Consider the following 26,736-nt stretch of genomic DNA (forward strand, 5'->3'; position numbering starts at 1 on the left):
TGAATGGAACCCTCTGGCAATGGTATAGTTATGAGATCTAGGGTCCTTACTAGCTCTGCTACTTGGCTTGTCCTGGGTGTCAGGCTCGCTGGCTCCACCCTTGCTTGTCTAGCGCCCACCTGTATTCTAGCTTTTTGGATCTGCAACTCACGCAGATCCTTCTGGACACTCCCCAGTGTATCCATGTATTTTTGCTTAAACTGTTGCAACACTTCTATCATTGTATCCCTGATTTTATCGCCAATCTCATCACCGATCTCCTTCTATTAACACCATGGGATCAACCTGTGATTTATCAGATTTTTGCTTTTTCCACGTTCCACCTTACTGCTCCTTGCCATGTCTTTTCAAAATAAATGGGGTGTTGTACCCCTTATCACCTCCGCCTTGGCCTGAAAGCTCTTCTTCCTCTGTCTCTGGCGAAGGGGACTTATCATCTTTCTGTGACTCGCACGGTTCTGTTTCTACCTGCTCCTTAGCAACGTGTTCTTGCTCTATGCGAGCCTTTTCTGCAACTTCCTTCTTTTTCTATTATGCTAGGGTACGTGCAACTTTCTAAGTAGCCTCCTTTCTTTTCTTTGCAACAGAACTTTCAACACCCATGCTTGTTCCAACATCTAAGTCTGACGGGGTGCGCCATTTTGTAGGCCATTTCACTACAATCTCCTGCACGTTCGTTTCTGACACCAAATAGGGAAACTGGTGCCATTTCTGCTTTGGATCCTTCCACGCTTGGATATAGACTCTATGGAATTCATCCTTGAATCCCGCATAGGCTAACAACTATGTGAACAAGGTTGGGGACAACCTTGGGTACTGATTGATTGCTGTGTGGAGATCCATTTCCATGAAAGTCCAAAAGATATTTGTTTTTGTAATCCACACAACATTCTTCATAGACCATAGAGAGGCGGATTACGTGGCCTCTGACAATCCTTCCTTGAGAGGAGGAAATTGGCTATCCTCCAGTAATCCCCATGCAACGAGCATAATTGATAGCAGCAACCAAGCGTAGTGGAACAACTTGGTTTTCTCTTAGGCCTCGCGGCATTTTTTTAGGAACTCTTGACAAAGGTATATGGCCCAATTAAATTGTTCGCCTTCCGTGCAGTGCACATCATGTGAAACTACTAGCACCAGAACTTCGTCCGCATGACATTTTCTCATAATCTTCCCTGCTAAAATCTGGGCAGTGAATTAAATTGCCTAGTATGTAATAAAAAGAATGGAATATCCTCACGATTTCTTGAGGAGGCCATATTCCTTCTTCATCTTGTCTGTAAGCTCTTTCTCCCCAGTCTTCCCTCCAAATTCCTTCGCAGGGTTCGCGCCTTTGTAAGGCAGCCACGTGATTCTATGAATCAACATGTCTGTGATGGGAATAGGCTCTCCTAGCGATAAGCACCCATCATGCACTAGCGTGAGGAGATTGGTGCACACACATAGTATTGATGTTAGAGCGGTGATAATGCGACACTAGTAGCATATTCAATAATCCCAACTACTTAACTTCGCGTACCCATGCCATCGGCTCCAACGCTGTAACCCCAATTTCTTCATAATAAATATTTCTCATGTATTTGTTTGTCGCCAAATGTGGAAACTTAGTGTGGTTCGCGAGGTCCCAATCCTCCATTTTTAACAATGGGATCTGCACAAGCCGAGGACCTTCAAAGGGGACCTTGTCAGGTAGCAGAGGTGTGGATGCTATAAACTTCCCAATATCAGGGTCCTTCATTACCTTTTCTTTCCCCTTCCGCGGAGGGACATACTTCGGCAGCCTCGTCATGGGTTCCACCCCTTCAGCATTGATATTTTCCATTCCCTGGAATTCTTCCTCCTCCAGGTCTACTACTCTCTTGGGCCACTTATCTTTCTTTTGCTTTGCCTGTGTTTCAGTATGTTTCCTTGGGGATGCACACATTGACACCTTCTTCTACTTATCCTTCGCGGATTATTTTGGCTTGGCTAGTTGGTTTTCTTTGGTAGGGGTATGCTTTAGCCTAGGCGAACTCAACACCATAGGCACAAGAGCCAGAGCTTCCATACTTAGAACTTCTAGGGCAGTGGTGTGAGAGACAACATCGCTAGTATTAACAGTTTCAGCAGGACTTGGTGTAGACATTTGCTCAAGAATAAGCTTCTGGTTTATCTTAGGCAATTCGGCAAACACGGGGCTTACAACTAAATCTTCCCAAATATTTCGGCTCATAGACAACACACAATGAAATTTACCAACAACTCTTAGAGCGTAAAGTGTTCTCTGTTGGACTGGCACACGTAATTTATAGGGGGTTTTGAATTCAAATCCGACTGTTCCCCCTAATTTCTGACAATAAATGTTCTTTTAGCGACAGATCTTCAAAGATTTTGGCCCTAATTGCCACCACCCTGCTCCACTTAACCGTCTTTTAGCCGTCAAGTCATGAATAGTAACTCCAATGGTCATTTTCCTATTGTGTTGTGCAGTGCCTTCCTCCATGGCGCAACTTCTTGAGTGCAACTTCATAGGGTGCATCTTCATCATTCTTCGTGCAACCTAGTCGCTGCGTTGTCCTCCAAGCTGGGCAGTGTAGTTTATAGTCCTGCGCTCCCTTGCAACTGCTTGGAGCACTAAGAATATCCTGCTACCATATAGTCATTATGCAGGATCCCCTGTATACAACTTCAGCCTACTCCCATTCACTCTTCTCAGGAAGGGTTCCCCATTCAGCTTCACAAGCTGAACTACACCTCCATTTGTAATTTCTTTGGCAATATATGGCCCTAACCAATGTATTTGGAGTTTACCAGGAAATTTAGTGAATTTACTATCATATAACAAGACAAGATCATTTACTTTGAATGTACGAAGCTTGATATGTCGATCATGCCATGATTTTTCGCGTTCCTTCTACACTTGTTGATGGAATCTTGCCAAAAATCGATCTTCTTCGAGCTCCATTAGCTACACGAGCCATTCCTCCAAGGCCTCACAATCCTCCATATCAATCAGAGCTACTATGCATAGACTAGGCACAAGGTACTCCATCGGTATTACTGCTTCGAGCCCGTATACTAATCTGAACAACGTTTTCCCTGTCAGCTTCTTACCAGTAGTCCTATAAGCCCATAGTAATGTAGGTAAATGCACATCCTAGTCATTCCGTTGCACATTGTAGATATTCGTTAGCACGTTCTCCAAAATCTTATTAAAGGATTCAACAGTTCCATTGGCCTATAGGTGATATAGTGTACTCTTCTAGTGGTAGACCTGGAATTCTTAGTCAACACACTGATCGTCTCATTCAAAAATTGTGTACCCCTGTCACTTATCAACACTTTAGGGCAACAAAATCTAGTTAAGACATACTCAAACAAGAAATTTGTTGTCGTAGCTCCTCTACAGTCTTTAACTGGTTGTGCTTCCACCCATCTGGTTAGATATGTTGTCGCGGTGATAATATAGCATGCACTAGTTTCAATCGCCCACTTCTTAAATTCCTGCAAGGATGCCTGAGGATGTAGTGGTAATGCATGCCTTTGCGATGGTCTGCCAGTCCTTTGACATGCATTGCATGCCTTACAATATGCCTTGGAATCCTTGTGCAATGTTGGCCACCATAGACTTGCGCGCAAAATCTTCTACGTAGTTTCCTTGCCTGCATAATGGCCTCCTGTAGTTCCCCCATGAGCTTCAGTATCCCTTTCAAAGTCTGGCACATATATTCACAATATCTCATGTGCACCCATTTTATACAAATGTCTCGCAATAACTGAAAAATAGGTTGCGTGCACTACTAATTCCTTCTTCTCTGTACTTGTATATCCTTTTGGTGCCATCCCCGTAGTCAAGAAGTGAATAATGTCTGCAAAGTGGTCATCTGCTACACACACCGCAAAGAGTTGCGCATCTAGCAACCCTTCCTCCAAATTAGTAGGTTCTTCTCCAGTTTCGATTCACGATAGATGGTCAGGTCCAACATTTAGCCTCCCTGCCTTCACTATGACTTCAAAGTCATTCTCCTAAAATAATAGTAACCATCTGAAGGTTCCCCCACCAACAAAGGCTTGTTGACCAAGTATTTCTAGGCATAATTATCTGTTTACATCTTGAAATTCCCTCCTAATAGATAACGCCTAAATTTCTGCAGTGCATACACCATGGCCAATCCTTTGTGCTCAGTCATTGGATAATTTTTCTCAGCCTTCGATAACTTCCTACTTGCGAAGGCTATAGGATGGTCCATTTCTCCTTCACCAGCCTATCTTAGCACTGCACCCAACGCAATGCAAGAGGCATCCACATGTATGTGAAACTCCTTTTTCCAATCAGGGAATACCAAGATCAGCGTAGTGACCATCTTTTCCTTCAACACATCTAAGTTGCACTGACATTCTTCATCCCAACATAATGTTGCATCCTTCTTTAGCAGTTTCTCCATGGGCACGGTAATTTGAGCATAAGCTTTCATAAATTTTATATAGTATCCTGTATGTCCCAGCGTCGCGCGCAGTTGCTTGACCTTCCTCGGGGCCTCCAAATTCACAATTACCGTAATCTTTACAGGGTCCACCATTAATCCTTTCTTGCACACGACATGACCCAGCAAGATCCTAAAGGGAACACAAAATATGCATTTTTTCAAATTCAATGAGATCTCGTATATGGGACATGTATCTAACACTAGGTGCAGACTTGCTACATGGCACTTAACTAATCCAAACACCGTCTAGTCATCAAAATATACTTCCAAGAACTTATGAATGAACTCCTTGAACACTACTATGACTACGTGGGAAAATATCGCAGGCACATTCTTAAGCCCAAATGGCATCACAATGTATTGGAAACATCCCCACTCTATCACGAAGTTCATTTTGCTCCTATCCTTTGGCGCAATCTTGATCTGATGATACCCAGAAAACCCATTAGTAAAGGAATAGGCCTCCTTCCCTCCAACATTGTTTAACACTTCATTGGTAAATGACGTTGGGAATGGGTCGTGAACACACGCATCATTAAGCTTCCGCAGGTCTACACAAATCCTTATTTCACCTTTTTGTTTCTTCTCCTGAACCACCATCAGGCTCATCTAGTCAGATTCTTCAACAAGCTCTATGATGCCTACCTCCATCATTTTATCTAGCTCTTGGTGAACCTTTTCCTTATATTTAGGATTAAGGTGATGCGACCTCTATTTAATAGGCTTCGCGACCAGCTTCAGAGTGATCTTCATAATGCGCAAATCGCCAACTATGCCCTTCAAATCCGAAAACTTACTGGGGAATAGGTACTGGTATTCACGGAGTAACTCAGTAACTTTATCCACTGTGGTGTCGTCCCAATAATATCTAATTTTCACAAACTTTAGTTCTTCTTTAGTGCTGATTTTTACTTGCTTTGTCTTCAAAGGTGTGGAGATGTCCAGTTTTCTATTTGTGGGCCTTCGACTTTGCGATGCCCTTCTGCCTCTAGAATATTAATGTTTCTCGGATCTTCATCTTCTTTTTCAGCGGTCACATTATAGCATTCCAATGCATGGTGCGAATAGGTGCTCCAGTGTGGTTGGGTCCATACCATAGGTTCCGTCGGTGTTTTGAAGATAACCACCTTAATTTCTTGTAGCGCTTCATCGATGCTTGGGAAGCCGTCTTCAAAGCTAAAGGTCAATAGGAACCCTTCCTTCAACACATCCCATTCCATAGTGCCATGGCAGAGCTCCATTTCTAGATACCAGTTCATGGGAATTGTATCTAAACTATGGAAAAATATGTGTACCCACTCTGGCTGTCATTCTGTTCCCCATGCTTTAGTCCATTTTGCTAGGTGATCGCACAGATCATCCCTTCCATTATATTTCTCAGTAATTCTCATTTTAGCACACCCAAACCATAGCTTCATCATTCATTTGTAATCTTGCCATCCAACAAAACTATTCTTATGTGTACCCCACCATCGTGCAGGCGTAGCGCGTAGTGCCAACTCTAATGCTTGGAAGTGGTGATCCTTAGGGACTTCACACTCAAATTCATCCAAAAACAGATCTACATCAGTTAAACCATCATAATAGGGTAATTTCCTTACCTCCGACAAAACACAGCGCAGCAACTTCGTCATCATATTGCATCGCAATGTAGACACTTCATGCAAGCGATTCTGCCAATGCTCTAACTCCTTGTCTGAATCAGAGGTGCAGGAACTCTCCCGGTCCCATGCAATCCTCCCATCTACCATCGGATTGATCCAGTCCTGATCTCACACTGTTATTTTGTAGATTTGATCCATTTCATCATCACTTTCTTCATAATCGCAGACTAGTTCAGTACATCACGCCCCTTTTGCAGGGTCCAACAGTACTATAACCCGAAGTGTTTTTCTTTCAAACGACATTGTCCTTTTCTTCAAATTGATGACCCCATTCATATCAATGGCCCAGTCAATTCCCAGGAGCGTGGGGTATGGATTACTCTCATCGAAAATTTATATAAATTCAAAGTCTGCTACCACCCTTGCACCTTTAATATCAACTGTTATTCCATATAACCTTCCCATGGGGATTATTTTCTGTTGGTTCACGATTTTGAGTTGAATCAGAGACCACTCTAGCGCAGGTATCCCCATCCTTTCCCATGTTTGTTTCGGTAATATGATCGCATTGGACCCCAGATCCAAGATGACTTGATCCATCTCAAAATCTCCTATCTGCACTGTTAGCCTCATTTCTCACCCTATCCGTGCCTTATGCTTACCAATCTTTCTCACTATGTGGTGTCCATCAGGGACTTTCTCTTTGCTGGCGCATTTATTTATTAATTCTTGTGGGCCTTCCACAAGTTTGCTATAACACAACAATTTTATGCAGGTCTCCAAAAATGTAGTGAGTACAGAGGGATCAACCTTTGCAGGCGCGTTGATTTCTTGCATCTTGCTCTAGCTTCCTGAGGTGGAGGCCTTAGCGAAGCTCTTCTTAGCTTCCATAAATGTTTCCTTAGCACACTCCAAATCAAAGCCAACTTCTTTCTCTGGTGCTTTATGGACCCATCCTTCTTCTTCAGGCTACTTACCCTTATCAGTGCCAGTCGTCATTCCACTTCTTAACGCAATGTTAACACTTTGATCTTCTTCGTGGGGCTCAACCCTCATCATATGTAGATTCTGTGTAGGCTGCTAAGGCTGTTTTTTCTTCTCTTGCATTTTAGTTATTAGCACTGGGAATTATTCTATAGTATGGTCAAACTGTCTGCAATATTGGCATGAAGGGTGCTTAGGGTTCTCGCACTCTCGCGCATAGTGCCATGGCTATCCGCAGTTGTAGCAGATAATCTGACCATGACCTCTACCAGGTCCTCCTCCTCCATGGTCCTATCCTTGACCCTGATAACCTCCGCGCACTCCTGCGGTGCCCTGATCTGCAGGTTGAGCTTCTACTTGCATCCGATATGTAGGTGTTCTTTCCATCATCATCTGATAGCTTCGACAATGGTGCTCATCATGGCCCACAAATTTGCAAAAGTTACAAAACAACTGTTGGGGTGTCTAGACAAACTTTTGGAGTAAATGGCAATTATCCATCACATGTTGTCCAACAACCTAACAAATAACACACCATAGCGCAACCCCCACAATCAGCCCTACTGGGCCTTTTGACTTCAGGGGAATTGACCCCCCTCTTATAATATAATTTTCATACATGGGACAATGATCTTTATCATGTCCATGGCCCTTGCACTTCAAACACCAAACTTATACGTGCACTTCTGGTTTAGTCTCCTTCTCTTTCTTCAAACTTTGTAACTCTAGGTGTAAGCTTGATAATTGTGAGTGGATCTGCTGTACCCCCAGGTTCATATCCTGAATAGGTGATGCATGCAACCTCATCACAATTTCCAAGGATTCTTCCTATGTTTCTATCTTCTGTTGTGATAGAGCAATTCTCAAGTGGGGAAAAGCTATGCTATAAACCATTCACGATGCTGGATATCTGTGATATGCATGTTAGCTTCTCTGATATGACACTTCAACCTATGATCAAATTCCCAGGGCATCTCATTGACCCTCATCATGATTTATTTAAATCCAATTACTGACTGTGAGTCAGACTTAGGCTTACCAAAATCTTTGTTTAAAGCCACCTTAGTCTCTGCTAGCGTCATAAGAGGGTTATCAGAACAATACTTAATATACCAAGTTAGCTCGCAATCCTACAAAGCTGTAACCAACCATGCCTTCTTTATATTGTCATCAGTAATCTATTGTGTTGTTCATATATCGTTCGCAACAAACCAAAAATGCTCTGCATCTTCACTTCCTATGCCCTTGAAAATCGACATCTTCATCGTGTTCGCCATGTTGAACGGTGGTGGTGGAGGTGGAGGTGTGGGCGAAGGTGTATGTGTTGGAGGTGGGGGTGGAGGTGGAGTGGAAGGATGATTTACTCAATGAATCCCCTGAGTGATTAGCTGAATAGTGCTTCGTGGCGTAGTCTATCCCACCCATTTGTTGTCACTTAAATGAGGTCTAATCAATGGACTATACTCTGGTCCTGATCCTTTGCGAGTTCTAAAGAATCGTCCACTCCACGTAGCTCCGAGCATCAAGGTAATGGAATCACCCATTTTTCACATAACAACATTTTAATCCAAGTATTCAATGATCTTAAATACTTACCTCGCAGTCCTTTGAAAAATCGCCACTCCGCTTCGCTATAGCTGACTGAGGTATTAACTGAAAATTCTGTAACAAATCCTCTTAGAATTCGATCAAGCCAATGATCGAAAGCCCTTGCGATCTTGTTTTCAGAGGCTTCTAATCGTCGCATGAATTCTGGAGTCCACACTATAGGATTATCAAGCTTCCACCTTCCTTGGCTATCTGTGAATTTGGCCAATCATTCATACAATTCAATGGGGAAGGTGTAGAAGAAGATCTCATGTATCTCCATATACAGGTACCTATTCAACCACTCTTCCTTTGACAGTTGCGGATTCTTGTTTTCTTGCACTGCGAACTCATGAATCTTTCGATCCAACCACTTTTCAATTTCCTTCTTGGTCGGATTCCAATGATGCGGCATCACACATCTCTTTCAAGTAGACCCTGGTCCCGACAACGGAACCATTTGTTGGCATAGGGGGTCCTAACCCAGGTTCGGAGTTAACTTCGCCAACCAAAAAAACCCTACACTACTAGCCCTTTCGGCAGCAACCCACGTAGTGTAGGCTACAGTCTCACCCGAAGTAGTATGGGGGGATGCAAGAACCAAGTTTCTGCATCCAGAGACTAGTGAAATGTCTTTCAACACCTTAGATCTACCTTTGCACAGATCGATAACTATTAGGGCACGTCACTAAAACCCTGATAAAACAACCTTCAAACCTTAACGAAGGTCTACGATCAGTCCTTGCGGACCCTTAACAATCAATTTTCCTGCTTACGCGAATTAGAGAGTAGTCCTAAATTAGCGTTCACGCAAATTTACTTAAGTTATTAGTAAACATAAGAGAATTCATCAAAGTCTTCGCGAAAGTACTTAAACATGCATTGCGTACATTATTAAGACTTATTCAAGAGAATCGCGTAACATTCAATCAATATCTCATAAAACAAATCATTCATCGGAAGCATATAACATTAATAGAGATAAACATAAATACTCAGGAATTCTTCGGAAAACTATCTTTATTGATCTTCAATCCAAGGTTACATACTCAAACTGCCATGTGCACACAGCTGTAGGGGTGCACTCACTAAGCTGCAAACTCTACTTAGGCCTCCACGCACTCATCTGCGGAGCCTTTCTCTCCCTATCTAAGCATAGGAAGAAAAAACTTCCTGCCCTAGACTCATCAATCAACCCAATTTTTTATCTTCTTCTCTACTTCTTAGTTACTTCTTCTTTCTTTTTTTTCTAAGTCTAACTATTTATAGACTTTTTCATACAATTCCATGGTCCGTGGACCATGGGAGAATCTCAAAACCGACTCAAAACTTATCCAAAATAAGGGACTAAGCCCCTTTGACTCCTATTCACCTACGTGCTCCGCATCCACAAATCGCAGAGACTTTACATTATTTACAAAATTGCACCAAAATTTGGGTTATCTTAACCCCAAACTAACCTAGGGGACCCCATCCCAACAGTGTCATCTTCTTCTTTGATTGAGGCCTATAGTTCTTTCGTGCTTGAGTGAGCAAGGCATAGGCCTCTATTTTCTTTCTCGATCCTTTTCTTGTCTACTTCCTCCTTGGAAATTCTTTGTTCAGATGCGTATATCTTGCCCTAGAATTTCGTGGTCTACTTGCTCATTCTCACTACACTCAACTTGATTGTAGCCACAAAGGTAGTTCTGGATGAAGAAATCATATTAAGATTTACCTTGGTGTCTAGGACAATAACTTTCTCTGTGGTCACAAACAAAGGTTTTGTAGGGTTTCTTGCATAATACTTCCTTGTTTCCTGCATAATCTTACGAATGACTTGGTCAAAAGTAAGTCTTGTGAGATCCAATACCTCTTCCTCTGCCTCATTAGGAATGCACAATTCCTTAAGGGGTAAGTTCCCTCCGGTAATGGGGATAGATGAAGGAACATTTAATGGAGGAAGTTCAACCTAAACGTCAAACTATTGGTGTTGTTACTATTGTTGGCGATCTTGTTGTTTTTCTCATTGACCTCTTCTTGCCTTTTCTTTAACTCCTCTTCTTCCTTCTTTCTTTTTTCCTCATTGACTTTCCTCCTCTATTCCTCTTCCATCATTTCCTTCTCTCGCTCTTCCTGCTCCTGCCTTTCCTTGAGTTCTTCCTTTTGCTTACGTCTCCTTTCCAGTTCCTCTTTATCTCTCCTCTTTTCTTCTTGGATCCCTCTTTCCTCTTTCTCCTTTTTTAGTCACTCTTCATCTTGTTGCTTCTTTCTTCTTTATTCTTCACGTTGCTGCTCTTGAAGATCCTCAGGTCATTGATTACCTGATTTCTATGTCTGCCTTATCTCTTCTTCTCTTTTCCTTCTCAATTCCTACTTTTCCCTAGCTAGGGTCGTATTTCTCTCTTCCATAGTTTCTCCATCTTCATCTTCCTCTTGCTCACTTGAAGAGTCTCTTGGTTCCTCACTTTTATACCTTTTTAGTTTCCCATTTTCCTTTTGTTACTTCCCTTTTATCTTGAGCAAGGCCAACCTAGCTTGTTGGATTACGTTCTCTTGGGAATGCTGAGCCTGATCATCCTCCTTTTACAGTTGCTCACTTGTGCTAAATTCTCTGGCCACATTGTACTTATTTCTGATTTTATCTTTGTAACACTTAGTATGCGGGTATGACTAGTTAAAATTAGCTTTCTTACAATGTTTTGCTGCCATCCTTTTGGGGTCATACGTACAATGACTTAGGGTCACAAAGTGAATTCCCATCATGTCCAAGCCTCTGTTTCAACCTCTTTAATTATTTCAATGGTACATTCCTCAATAGTGAGAGGGAAAGTGGGCCAAGGATTTTTATTTCCCTTACTCAGTGTCTTTGAGAATCATGTGGTCATCTAGTAACATACTTCATGTAGTAGAAATTTGTTTGTGGTGAACCTTAGAAGTGCATGATGAGGTTTGTGAAAGTAGAAGTCCTTGATGAATGTGCCCTCCTTGATGGGAAACCAATCTGCCACTCTAGGAATCATCTCCATAGGTCTCTTAGACATGCAGTGGGCTCTTCTCCAAAGAAAAACTGGTATAAAGGGGTGATGAATGATTCATATGCAACCTCATGCACACTTTCATAGCTCGAGTCCTAGAAGATCTTATAATGTAGATGCACATGTTCTTCCACATCTGTTATTCAGTTATAGCCCCACTTTTGAAATGACACATTTGACATACCACATCTAATAGGTATGATGTCATATTGAATTATGATGGTTGATATGCCTTAGGATTCTTTGTTGCATGTATGTTGGTCTTCAGTGCGGAAACAGGGATACTATCCCAGTTGAAGATTGTGCCCCTCATGGTGACAACGTACATGATAGGGACCCAAGTTCTAATAAAGATATCAATATCACACTTCTCATACAACCGATTCATCATTGCAGCCAAGAATTGGTAGACTTTCCTAAGGAATTTTGTCTTGTACACTTGATCATTTTTAACCCATAACATAGAAGGGTCTTGCCACCAAGACCTTAAAATGTCTTTAGTCTGTACCAGGAAATCTGATAGCCACTTGTTGTTAACGATATATTCCTTCTTTATCAACCTATAATAAGCAGCAATGTCTACAAAAGAGATAGCTATGAAGGCCTCACCTATATGGTTCCTTACTACCCACTAACATGTGTCAGTATTCTATATAATCCAATCAATGGTATTTTCACAGTACAAGATAGGCTGGTGTGAGGCCACTTTGTGGATCTTAGACCTCTTGACATTGAGGTATACCTTGAAGTCTTCCTGGTCTTCAGGGATGTTCACCTTAGAAAATTATGTATATATGTCGAACTAGGAGAGTTTGGTGTCCTTGTTTACATCGCGTGTGGTGTCCCTATAGATAGGAGATGGTGGGCATTGATATATTTCCTCGATATTTCTTTCGGAGGTCTTACAGGAAGGCTTGACCAATGGAGGTGCCATCTCTCTAGATAAAGAAGAAATCGAAATTCACTTGAGGTCATCGTCGCTTGGCATGTCAAACAAGAAATCCCATGATGAGAGAGACAACATGAATAATGTAAGAAAAAAAACAAAAATCACAAGAAAAGATTCATAATACAACGAAAAATATCGGGCTAGAGTTCTTCCTCAAAGGGGGGTCGCTCGATCGCACAACACAGGAGGGCATCGAAAAAGGAATGCCAAATCACCGACTTAGTGACTTAGCGACTCATGCTAACTTGGTCATAGATTTGAATAGATCATTGGGGCACTGGGACATAGGGTCATGAGGTAGGAGAGGTTGCAAGGTCAAGCCACTCACACACTCACAGTGTCGTGGGATAAGAGAGGTTGCGAGGTCGAACGAGTCGCAAGGTCGCGATGTTTGACGTATATTGTATTTTGTTCTTGTGACCTGTTCTCCAAGGTGCCTTGATGGAGGATCTGAATCTCAAAATGCAGCTTTGGGCACTTATTCAATCCAAAACCTAAGTCAGTAAGAGGAAAAAAATCAATGGGTCAGAGGTAGGCTTGGTTACCTAGGAAAAAAGGCAGTTAGATGGGCGAATGCTAAAATGGAGGATTGCAAGGGAAGAATGAGTTTAGAGAACTGTGGAGGGGTGGATAAAACCCTCACCATTAGGGAAGGCATGGGGTCGGAAGGGAAATGAGGAAAAATGGAAAATAATAATTATTATAGTGGAGACGAAGAGTCACCTACCTGGAGGGAGTAAGGTGCCTCTCTTAGTTGCCTAGCCCTTCTACCACTTGAGCGCTCCAGTGAAACAAACAAATGAACCAGTGGAGTGAGTGATTTAAATAGGAAATTAAAACGGGGGGTCCAAGAGGTCACAAAGTCAAGAGGAATCTGTCATCACAGGCTTGTGACTTAGTGACCTTTAAGGACGAGGTCACATAGTTGCATGGGAAGAGGGGTCATGGGTTTTGAGGTCGGGGAAAAGACTATGTTATGACCTAGCGACCTAGTCGCTTAGTCGCATAGTTTGAAGGCAGTGAACATCACAAAAACTTAAGTTAGATATCAAAATAAGGTGTGACTTTGTGACTTCACTTGGTTAAGGATCAACTTTTGAAAAGGAAGGTTGCGGGTCATAGTTTTCAACTACATGAAAGCTAATTTTGTGTGACCTACAACTTAGGAAAAAGATGAACCTTAAGTCTCGCAGAATAAGAATATTGAGGGGACCAGGGAGGCTTGGATTATTGTTAGGATTCCGAGGCGATATTTAAAGGTAAACGAAAGTTACAAATATGGTGCAAGGGTCCCAAACTTTTGAAAGGATGGAAATTTTTGGAGGGTTGTTGCATTAGCTACAACAATTGGAGATTCAGTGGTAGAACCTCAATATCTCTACTTTCCCTTGATTCAGGATGTAGTAGACCTTTGTGAGTGCATAGTTCCAAGGTCATGGGTCCCATTGACATCTCTAGGCTATCCTTAATATTGATCATAAGTTCTCTACTACCTTGACATAGCTTGTTAACTGCATAGACCAAAGACGTTCCTGATGCTCGAAATAGGGGTCCAGATAATGATATGAACTATAAAGATCTTCAATATTATGGTTATAGGTCTCTAGTGTTGCTCCATTGCCAGTGAGCCTAGATAGTACCCCAGCAAATTCACTCCGTAGAAATCACAAACATTTATCTAGTCCCGGCGACCCTGGATAGTAACCTGACAAAGTTGTTGCATTACCTCTCTTCATAGGAATCATTTCTCAATCATTTTACCCTTATTCAAATTTTATTCATGTGCTCATTAGAACTTATTCATTGGGAATTTTTTCTCCAGGGAGGATGAGGGATCCTGACTTATTTTATTTGCGAGAGAGGTTGTTTCTGGTTTTCAGGGACTTTATTGTTTTCCTAAAATATGTTGCTCATTAAGGTTTCCCCTTCCCCTTTTCGAGTTAATAGGATGAACCGATTCATTCAATTTATATCCAAATCAAAAGCAGGACTTACTCTTGAAATATAGGGTTCCATGGATAACCATAGTTCCCCACCAAGATAGATCTTCACACCTTACCTTGGTCGCGACTTTAGAAGTGATCAAGTGCAGGCATAGAAAAAAGTATTGTTATGCAACTAACTCACAAATAGATAGATCAACGACTTGAAAATTATCCTATTAGAGGGGGATTCCTCCTTTACATTATATAAATGAACAATTCTTGGATTATACAAATGAAAATACCTCCTTTGTATATATAGGAGTCTAAGGGGCCACAATATAATTAGAGCCTACATAACAATAATAATGTAAGGGCACAACAATAACAATAATGGGCTTCTATGGGGCACAAAAATAACAATAATGGGGCTACACTAGTACTATAGTGACCTAGCATGCTCCTCTCCTTCGAAAATGTGTTGTCCTCAACACTGAATAGTTCTGGATGCTTTTGTATAAAATTCTCATTCTTCCATGTGGAATATTTAATTGGTAAGTTCTTCCACTTAATGAGATACTTTGAAATTGATCGATTCCATAGCTGCCAGATTCTTGTTTTTGTGACTGCTTCAGGCTCAAATATGACTTTTCCTTCTTCGTCAAGTTCTAGAAACACTATTTGAACTGGAAGCTTGTCACCAATAACCTTCTTTAAGCATGAAACAAGGAAAATTAGGTGTACGCGGGAAGATGTAGGCAAATCCAATTTGTATGCCATAGTACCAATATTTTGCAACACCTTGTAAGGACCGTAGAAATTGGGTGATAATTTATTATCCTTCTTAGCTTACTTAAGGGACATTTGTTTGTATGGTTGTAGCCATAAAAATACCTAGTCGCCTACTTCAAAACTTATTTCACTGTGATGTTGATTTGTCTGTTGTTTTATTCAATTTTGTGCTAAAGTGAGGTTATACTTTAAGAGTTGCAGAACTTCTTGTTGATGTTCAATGTGATCTTCCACTCCTTAAACCTTAGAATTTTCTCTTAAAGATTATGTGATGGATGGTAGATGATATCCATAAATTTCCATAAATGGGGTCATTTTTGCTGCAGTATGGAAGGAAGTGTTATACCAGCATTGAGCTAGAGATAACCACTTGACCCATTGTGTTTGTTTATCAAAAACAAAGCAATGAAGATATCCTTCCAAACATTTGTTCACTATCTCAATTTCCCATAAAATTGAGGATGATATGATGAGCTATGAGATAATTGAGTACCAGGACAAGAAAATAATTCCATCCAAAGATTTCCAGTGAAAATGGGATCTTTGTCATTTATAATAATCTTTGGGTTTCCATGAAGCTTTTGAATTGTTTCCATAAATGCATTAGCAATTGTACTAGCTTTAAAATGATGAGATAATGCACAAAAGTGTGCATACTTGGTGTTAACACCAGAAAATCGTACACATGTTAGCGAAATCTAGAAGACACTAAAAGGCATCCAGCAGAATGTGCACGTGAAAATTTTCTAGCTAAATACATCATGAAGTTTAAAATAACAAATTTCTCTTAAGGTCCAAAGTTTATAAATTAAAAACAATTGAGGTCGCACGACTATTTCTTCGATAAACGCACATGCACGTGGAATATCCTTCAAGAGCTGCGCAGTTGTAAAAAAGGATGAATCAGCGATTCAGAACCACTCCACACACTTGGGGCTAATTCTCTGACATAAGCTCAGTCCAACACAACTGAATTGGAGTCGCTTTGAAGATATGCAATGCTCAATGGAATCATCTTGTCCTACTCATGTGTAATTATCATGGTTGAACCAAGTGGGGGAAGATGGATTAAAAAAATTCTATATAAATAGGCCATGGGAGAGCCAAAGGATGAGACATTGTTATGCTGACCAAATTGCTATCAAAGAAATACACCATTACATTGTTAAAGCCAAAGAAGGGAAGAGCACTAGCATGTTGGCCATATTGTTTCTAAGCAATCCACCATCCTAGTGAGAGAAGAGGAATCCACCATTGGAGAATCTTCATACTTCTTTGAGAGAGAGGAGAAACTTTCAAAGAGATTACAGAAAAGAAACCCCCTTGTTGATGATTTTTGAGCACCATAGCTCAAATAATTATCTTCAAGTGTCTAAGATTCATCTATTGTATTCAACCTCTACTACCAGCAGTGAATAAAGGGAGATTTTTCCATTATCTTATTGATTTGTTTGCTCCATTTAAGCAGTGTTCGGGTATTCACTTCTTTGTTTAGTTTATGTTTATGTATGCATTGTTTCCACTATTTGTAATGTTGTGTTTGTTTAAGTATATCCACTAACAACACCAATTCTGACTGTGATCCTTTGCCGGGAAAAATCAACTGCTAAGGAGGTGTCTTCTAGTACACCATTGCTACAAAAACACTACCACACTTAGTAAGTCTATCAACTACCACCATGATGACACTCTTTCCTTCAAACTTGGGTAAACCTATGGTAAAATCCATTAAGACCTCCTCCCAACACTCACTTGGAATGGCTAAAGGTTGTAATAGACTTGGGGTCTTAATTGTCTCAACTTTATTTTGTTGGCAAACCAAACATTCTTCCACAAACTTACGGATATCATATGTAAGGCCATCCCTAAAAAAATCATTTTTGATCTTGTGGTAAGTTTTTAAAAATCTCGAGTTCCCTCCTAAAGCAGAGGTGTGCAATTCCAAAAGAGTATTTTGTTTGAGTTGGGAATTCTTACAAAGATATAAGCAATCTATGTACCATAATGAATCATTTTTCTAGCTAAATGTATCAGATGTACTGGGATCTTGCTACAACTTATGAACGAGTGTCCACACCTCTTCATCATTCTTCCATTCATCCCCTGCTTTTGTTATCCACTCTGGTTGGATAATATAAATAGCACAAAGCAATGCTTCCACATCCTCATCATTCCTTAAGAGTGCATATGCAACAACATTTAACTTCCCTTTTTCGTAGATGATTTCAAAGTCATAACCCAACATCTTTGTGACCCATTTTTCCTACTCTTCTGAAGATAATACTTTTTCCAAAATGTATTTAAGACTATCATGATCTATTTTTACCTTGAAGTGTCTTCCCATTAGGTAAGGCCGACATTGCTTAAGTGCATGTAATATTGCCAATATTTCCTTCTGATAAATAGGTTTGTGTAAATAATTTCCTTTGATTGGACGACTTTCAAAAGAATGAGTCTTCCTTCTTGCATTAAAACAACACCAATTCCATTTCCCGAGGCATAACATTACACAATAAAGGTTTTTGTGAAGTCTGGCGTAGCTAAGACCGATGCTTGGCACATTGCCTCTTTAAGATTTTCAAAGACCTTAGTTGCTTCTGTAGTCCAAGAAAATGCATCTTTCTTCAATAATTATGTTAGAGGTGCTGCTATTCTCCTATAATTATTAGTAAACTTGCGATTATACCCTCTCAACCCAAGAAATCCTTGAAGATGCTTTATGGTTGTGGGGATTTTCCATTCTTTAATGAATTTAATTTTATTAGGGCCTACCTTAACACCCTCATGAGATACAATATGACCCAAATATTCCACCTCCCATACTGCAAAGAAACATTTGGAGGTTTTTACATATAATTGTTTCTCCTCCAATAGTTTGAGCACCCTATCAACATGTTGAACATGATCCTTCCAAGACTTGCTGTAGATTAGTATATCATCAAAAAATACAAACACAAATTTTCTAAGGAACGGTTTGAAATGGACTTCATCAAACCTTGAAATGTTGAAGGTGCATTACTAAAGCCAAAAGGCATAACCAAAAATTCATATTGACCCTAATGAGTTTTGAATTTTGTTTTCAGAATGTCTTCATGATTCATTCTAATTTGATGATATCCTGAATGAAGATCCAACTTGGTGAAGTAAATTGCTCCATGCAATTCATCCAACAATTCATCAATAATAAGAATGGGAAATTTATCTTTAATAGTGAGCTTGTTGAGATCCCTATAATCTAGACACATGTGCCATGATCCATCCTTCTTGTGCACCAATACTACTGGAGAAGAGAAAGAACTTTGACTATGTTGAATTATATGAACCTCTATCATTTCTACAACCATACGTTCAATTTCACTCTTTTGGTTATAAGGATATCTGTAAGGCCTGATGTTTGGAGGAACAATTCCTACAATCAAATGAATAGCATGATCATGATCATGAATAGGTGGGAGACCTTTGGGAGTCTCAAATACCTTGGAATGATTGTCCAAGGCTTTTTGGAGATCTGGAGAAATATAATTTTTCGATGTTTGAACATCTAGTGAGAATAATTGTATAATTACACCTCATTTTTCCTTATTTAGAAGATTTTTCATGCCATTAGAGTTGATTATCTTTCTTGGCTTCCCTGTGATACCCCTCAATTCAACTTCCTTTGCTTCCCAAAAAAATTTGAATAAAATTTCTTGAAAATTAAAAGCTATTGGATTATTGAATACATATTCCCCCATGGATAGCTTGATAATATGAAACTTTCTAGATCAATTTATAGTTCCTCCATTTGCAACCATTACTTGATACTATGGTGCTACATATAGGAAGCAATTCAATTCCTTGGCTATATTGGAATGAATAAAATTATGGGTACTACCAAATCAATCAATAATATTACCTTTTTCTTCTTGATATGTCCTTCTATCTTGAGAGTTTAAGGAGTGGTAATTCCTTCCAATGCATTACAAGATATGGTCATATTCATTTCTTCTTTCTCTGGGGTTAGTTATTGGTGTATATCCTCTTGTTTTGATGTTCCTTGATCATTTTATTACTCCTCTTCACAATCTATGTAAAATAATTTCTTCTCAGTACACTTATTACCTTTAGTGTATTTACTGTCACAACTGTAACAAAGCCCTTTTTCTATTTTTTCTTCCAATTTTTGTGGTGTCAACCTTGTAGTTTGTGGAAGGCTAGGAGCAACAACACTTTTGTCTTTATAGTTGTGAGTGGTAGACTTCCATGTTTCCATAATTTTTCTTTCCGCTTTTCTTGCCACCCTGAATGCCTTCTCCAATGAATCAGCTTCCCAAAGTCGAACCTCATGTTGGATGTTATCCTTTACAGTCCCTATGAAGATATCAATCCTATGCTCATATGGAATATCATTTACCCTGATATTTAATTTTTGGAAGTCCTCAATGTCCTCTTCCATTGAACCCTTTTGTTTGAGATTTATCAATTGGCTAAAGAAGTTGTTTCTATTTGTATCCTCATAATGTGCTATCATTTCCTCCATAAATATTGACCAAGTGAAAGTGATTTATGAGAAAAAAATCATCGTTACCATACAAATTGATTGGATTCTAAATATAAAGATTCAATGCATACCTTTTGTGTGTGTTGCTCATTATGGAGATCAAAGTATTGCTCCATTTGTAGTATCCATGTTACCAGATCTTTTCCATCAAAATTCTTCATATCGATCTTTGGAATATGGTGGGTCTTCAATCCAAAGTTAGAGTCTATGAAATCATGATTAATATTCCTTTTTTTCTCATCATGAGTTTCATATAATGCAGGGAACTAGCCTTCCCTCCAGAAATTACACAATCCTGGCTGGCAGCCTGCTGGGCTCCAGAATTGTGCAAATCTACATGTTAAGCTTCACTGGAAAAATTACGCAATTCCTCCTAGCAGGACTGCTCAACCCAAAAATTGTGCAATCCTGGGAAACAGTCAACTGCTCTACCTAGAAATTCCGCAAATCTTCTGGGCAGCCAGCCCAACTCCCTCCCAGAAATGCACATTTTTTTTCCATCAGCTAAGCAGGCTGTTGCATGTGCAGTTGGGTTGACTGGTTCCACCCGGGACCAAGGAAGCTTGACTTCATGCATGGACTACTTTTTCCTAGAATAATAAAGGGCAACATGCAAAAAGCATCCCTATATTTTAGGGATCTATTTTTAGTAGTTGGAGGTTACATGCAAAGACTGTTTTAGAATCTTTCCTCCAAGTGTCGTTTTTTCCTAGATTTGTGGCATGCATGTCACGAGCCTCAACTTATTTATTCGATGCTTTAGAGCTCACTTATTCACATCGATCTTGGATCTATGACATCCCACAGCACATCTAGGACTCTTCGGCACATCCAACTCAGCTATTCATGGGTAAGTCCTCTTAACATGTCTTTTGCAACATTTTGGTCACTTTTTGTGTTTTGGCTTGTGTGAGTGCTATTTTATTGATTTCTTTGAATGCTTGATATCGCTTACATGCATACTATCTTGTAATAGCATTATTTCAATTTTTGTTAGCATCTCATTGTTGTCGCATGCATGAAACTATTTTGCATGAACGGTCATCGATTTGGCGACTCGCACCCACATGCATGTTGTTCCATTTTTTTGAATCTTTCATTCATTGTTTGCATGCACAATAATTTGATTCTACTTACACTCAGTATCACCATGCATTTACTTTCACATTTTCTTTCAGTTGCCTATCGATGGGTTTAAGCAACCTTGGCTCGAACTTTGCCTCACCAAGACAACATTGCGCAATCTTGAGAGGGAAGGCTTTGTCTTCCTCTCAGAAAATGTGCATTTTTTCTCAGTGACTATCCTCCAGTCTTGTATTGTGCAATTCTGAGGGACAGTGACTACTAGCCCAGAAATTGCACAATGCAGTCACTGGACCTGCAACCATTGCCAGCTGAAATTTCACATTGCGCAATTCCAGTAGTAAGAAGTCAACTTGGATTGCGCATTACACAATTCCAGTAGCCATTCATGCCTCCAAAACAACCCATATTTCCTTTTTCGCAGTTCTGGTAGCTATTCTCCGAGCCTCCCAAGACAAATTGCGTGATCCTTGCCAGTTAATGCCCAGGTATGTCTTATGTCGTTCCCCAAGTTTCCTTTGGTTTTCGTTGACATATTTCTTGCCATGCAAGTCTCTTTGTCTCTAGATCTTGCAGGTGTTCATCCGCCTCTTAGTAGTACAAGATCAATGGCCCCCAAGAGAGCAGGATCAAAGGACACTAACAAAAGTGCAACTGGAGTAGCAATTGAGCGAGTGTATACAAGTCTGCCGATCTATGAAGACACCAAGTTGATTGTAGACAAGGACATCAAGCTAAAATGACAAGAGGTTAATGATGCATTTGTAGGCACATTTGGGGAAGACCCTGAAGACCACCAAGTATATGTGAACATTCACAAATCTAGCTTGTACCAGATTGCATGAAAATACCCCGCATTCCCATGTGCAGACATGATAAATTGGATCGTCTCGCACACAGATCTTGAGACGATGACATTGAGCAGTGTTAGCAGGAAAAAGATTGCAACCTTCAGGGCATAGGATTATGATGAGATGTATCATATGTTGAAGCTTGTGCTCATCATGGAGACTCCCTTCAGCATACCTAGCAGTAATGCCAAATTCAAAGAAATCTTAAAGAACTGGGTGAAGGAGCCGGCTAAATTCGGGATGAAACAAAACTAGGTCTACAAATGAAGATACTATGGAAGGAATATTAATACTTAGTCATTTTTGCATGTTGACTGTATGGCTAAGAAAGCATGGAAACCTTGCCATAGAGTTGGGTGATCGCATTGGACCAACTGGCCAGAGAAGGGAAGCATGTAACTGGTCCGGCATGTTGGCTCATTAGCTGAAGGAATAGGTAACAAGGGCTTTAAAGCCGCCCAAAGGTATGAAAGAAGAAATCCACATGTCTGCCTACATCTTGCATGCAATCTGTGCTTGTCAGAAGTTCCCGGGCTTGGAGTAGGCATGGACATTGGTGGAGACCTCTGTGAATACTTATTGTAAGATGTTGTTCGAATGCAGCCTCAAAGGAGTTATCACACAATTGTCTGATCATTTTGTCACCCTGATTTACAAGATGATACTTGAACAGGATCCACCCTGCATGTCGAAGGCATCAATGGAGGCACTGATAGAAATAGCTGATTGGTATGCCTCACCATCGGGCACCTTCATATGGATGTACAACGCGGAGAAGCCTCCACATGTTCTACCAAAGTTTGCCTTGGAAAATCTCGTCATGTAGGAAGTAGCATATCACATCTTGACACGATTAACAACTAGGCTACACCAGAAGAAGAAGGCACCTTGGCCCACTCTTCCATTGCGCATCGGGTTATACGAGATACAGAGTTTCAAGCATGCAGATGTCGAATCAGAGGAGATGAAGAGATATCCATTCGACCTCCAGAGTTATAATCTGTATGACTTGCATTTTCTTGTGAAAGATCACTGTGCGAGAGTGCCGTTCAACTGGATCCATGGGACATCTCATTAGGCAGAGGAGGACCCATGGAGATATTGCTACAGTTTCTCTAGACCCGATGAATAGGTCGACTTTGCTATGGAATGGTTAGCGAAGCAACGTGAAGCAGCATCCTGGAGAGCACCAGAAGCAGCAGCAGCAGTAGAGGTAAACATAATAGTTCGCGACAAGGGCAAGAGGAAGATTTTCAACCGCATGGAGGAAGAGAAAAGCTACAAGTTCCGAGCAGATCCACTTATGGAGAAAGTAGTTATGGATATAGAGGCAAAGAGGAAACAATGCGACAAGCGAAACACGCAAAGGCAGAGAGAGAAATGGAGGATGGAGGAAACAGAGAAGGAGTTGCATGAGTTGAAGGAGAAAATCTGGAAGGAATAGGAGTTGCACAAACAGGAGAATGAAGCACAGTAGGAACAGGTACAACAGGGGGTGCAACATGACAGATGGATGAAATTGTGCCCATACGGATAGTGGACTCATCAGAACAGCTGGCATTAGGCAGATAGGGTGAACCATCACAGGAGTAGGACTTCACTCAGGAGTTAGAGCAAGCACTTGAACAAATGGATACAGATATGGAGCAACATGAGTCAAAGAAAGAGACACTGAGATCCTTAGAGATTAGCCAGAGGGAGAGATGTACAACATCTCATTTGATGAGTCTCAACATAGAGTTATGGAGTCTCGTAGAGTGTCGACTCTAGATGAACATATATCTCCTGCGTAGTTTGAGGAATGAGTTATCATGTCTGACGTGCACAAGCATCCAGCAGCCTTGGCCGATGTTACCAGAGCATATGCTGAAGCCACTAGCTCAAGTGTTCACTTTTTGATAGTTGAGAATGAACGAATGGATAAGGAACTACAGACAGCCAAGCAGGGAGGAGAATTGGTTGCAACATCCTCCCGAGAAGAATTGAAGAAGGAAATACTGGATGAGGTATTTTCCCTTGACACAATCATGTGGGTGTTGTATTCCAAGTTTGGTACTGTGCATAAGGCAGTCGTCCATCTCAATGGATGGCAACATCGATGTGCTAGAAGAGCATGTATCTTGTCGAACATGCATGTTGTTGTTGATTACATGCAAACATGGATGATGAGATATAAGGGAGCCCTACTTCACTTGCCTAAGATGATGAAGCCTAGAGTGGTCTAGCTGAAGGTACGCATTCAGAGTCAGATCCAGAACTACGAAGAGCTCCTGTCGCTCATCACTAGTCTACAGGCTTCCCATGCACATGTATTCAAGAGTATGGATGTTTTTGTGCACACACATGCGATCCCATCTATTATGACTCTGACCCAGGTGAAGACAAAGGCACAGGTTTGACTGGAGCTTGACTCGTACTTTGATGAGCTGATGTGCATAGCCACCAGCCCAAACTTGGTGATCAGTGCAGACACCATGCACAAGTATGTTGCTAGTCTGAAAACACTCAAGACAATGATGTGCATGCTTTCAGATAAGTTGGACAAAGGAGCTCAAGTAATGTACTTGGATGTTATGGAGGCAAGAGTTCGTTTCCAAAAAGATGTCACCTTAGAGCACACGAATACTATCGCGGACTACCGAGCTTGGCATCAGTTCACTACTGTCAACCACAATGAGGATGTCGAAGAATTGGTCCTCCAACAGTTGTCCGAGTCATAGTGATGTCTTGCATGGCTTGCTCAAGCCATTTTGTTTCACATGGGTACATGTGCATTGTAATGCAACGTCTTGTCAAGTGTAAGTCTAGTGTTGATAGTTGGATGTAACAGTCATAGAGTAGATGAAGAGTCATGAGGGTAGTTGAACTGTCACAAAGGGGAATGTTAAGGGCCACCCCACCCTTTGCTATAAATAATCCCTCATAACTCATTGTATAAGCTTTTGGTTAGCCAAGCTTCTGATAGGACTATCTTAGAGAGAGCTTGGAAAATATTGTAACGAGCCTTGGCTTCTCCACTGCACAAAGCTAGTACATCTCTTTGGAGGAGTAGGCAGTTGTGGCTGTAACATTCTACTATCGGAACTAGTGGTTGGACATGGATGTATTGTATGACTGGAACTTACACTTCTTAATATAACAAGAGCCAACATGTTTCATACATATGTTATATTGTATTTCAGCTATCTGTTTACTCTAGATGATATATGTATATGTTTTCTTACGCATGCATGTATAGATATTTCTGTGTATGTATGTATGAATCTTTATGAAATGTGATGTTGATTTAACCATCACTTTTGATTTCTAGCTTACTTTCCTTCCATGTTGTGATGCATCTTTGCTCATGTGTTCCCTTCTTAACTTCATGCTATCATAGGTTTCCAAGGGGCGCACTCAACTCACCCTCTATGTGTTAGAGCCCCTCATGCACCTTCCTTGGCCTGCTGTATATCTCACACCCTTGCTACCAACAAAGACATCTTACTTGCCTCTGTGCGAAATTGTGGTCAAGGCATTAACGTACGACCCAGTGCTAGGAATCCTACACCAAACAGTCCGAGGTCTAATTGGGACTTCTTACCAGGGAGATCCCTGACATGTTGGTGGGTCTAGAACCATCAAAATTTCTAGCACTAGAAGGAGGGCCAGATGACAAGATGTGTCCTCTCATTCTATTTTAAACCTTTGCACATCTATCATGGAGTCTTGCACTCTCCTCCCTCCATGATTTTTTTTGCATGCCGAATCTGTTACCATCATGAGGGAGTTCTTTGATCTCTTGTCTACATTCACGGATGATGATGAAGGTGAAGTGGCCTGGCCTGAGTTATTACATGACTTACTTGCCTTGCTTCATGAGGATGATGGATGTTCTAATGAACAAGCTTGTTTTCTGCTTGCATACACACTTCGTGAATCTCCACATCGGTGGATGTGCAACCTACTGGCTAACATTGTGCACTCACTTGAGCAATTTTGTGATCTCATTGAAGATACTTTCTATCATTTCAATCCAGAACATCTTCACCAAAAAAAATTTATAACAACGAAAGGCTCCACATGAATGGCCTATGGATTTTTGGTAGCACTTCCGTGATTTGCAGTTTCAATATCCGAAGAGCCAGATGAATTTTTTCTATCTTTGGGATAGATTAGAGTATTTTCTTAAGAAACTTGTCCATCCCAAGAAGAAGTATCATCTCAAGCCTTGCTCACCATTCTTCAGTGATGGAGTTGTGAAATCTCAGACGGACACGGTTGCTGTCACAAGTGACTGTCTATCATCCCCTCATCAAACAACTCCACCACTATAGAGTGATGCGAGAGATCATGCTCACACATATGCTCAGTTGTCACATGCTCCTAACATCGCTTTGCTTAATTTTCACATAGATTTGGTTGTGAGTCCATCAATTTGTCATATGCATTTTGTACCACAACCTCCATCTTCGTACTCGGCTATTCCTCTGAATGATATTGTCTTGTGTTCTTCCATTCTAGACTCTACACTTGTTGTGAATGAGGAACAAGCCATCAAAAAAGTTGGTGTTGCACAACCAACATGTGATATCCTTCATGAAGAGTATGACTGGGAGCTTGAGCATCAACACTCGGTGAAGGATGACTCCCTTCCATACAAGCCTCCTCTATTCTCTCCTGGAATCTTTGGTGAACCTGCCATCCATGATTTCGCATGTGTATCTTCATCTATGGATGCACCCATCGTTGATAATTCGCAGGACACACCAGATGTCATTCCTTCATTCGATAATGGAGAGGATAAATTATTCATTAAAAATCCACTAGATTCTTCATCTTCCTTTTCCAGAAACACAGAAGATGGATTTGTCCATTTCTCATCTACCCCTCTGTTTGATTCATCAGATCATGAGGATGTAGATGAAATCATCGAATTTTTTTATCATGGTTGTCGTGATC

This window comes from Pinus tabuliformis, chromosome 1_2, assembly GCF_031772625.1.
Source record: "Pinus tabuliformis cultivar Carrire ecotype Pingquan chromosome 1_2, CPIR1, whole genome shotgun sequence".
In the NCBI taxonomy this organism is placed as follows: domain Eukaryota; kingdom Viridiplantae; phylum Streptophyta; class Pinopsida; order Pinales; family Pinaceae; genus Pinus; species Pinus tabuliformis.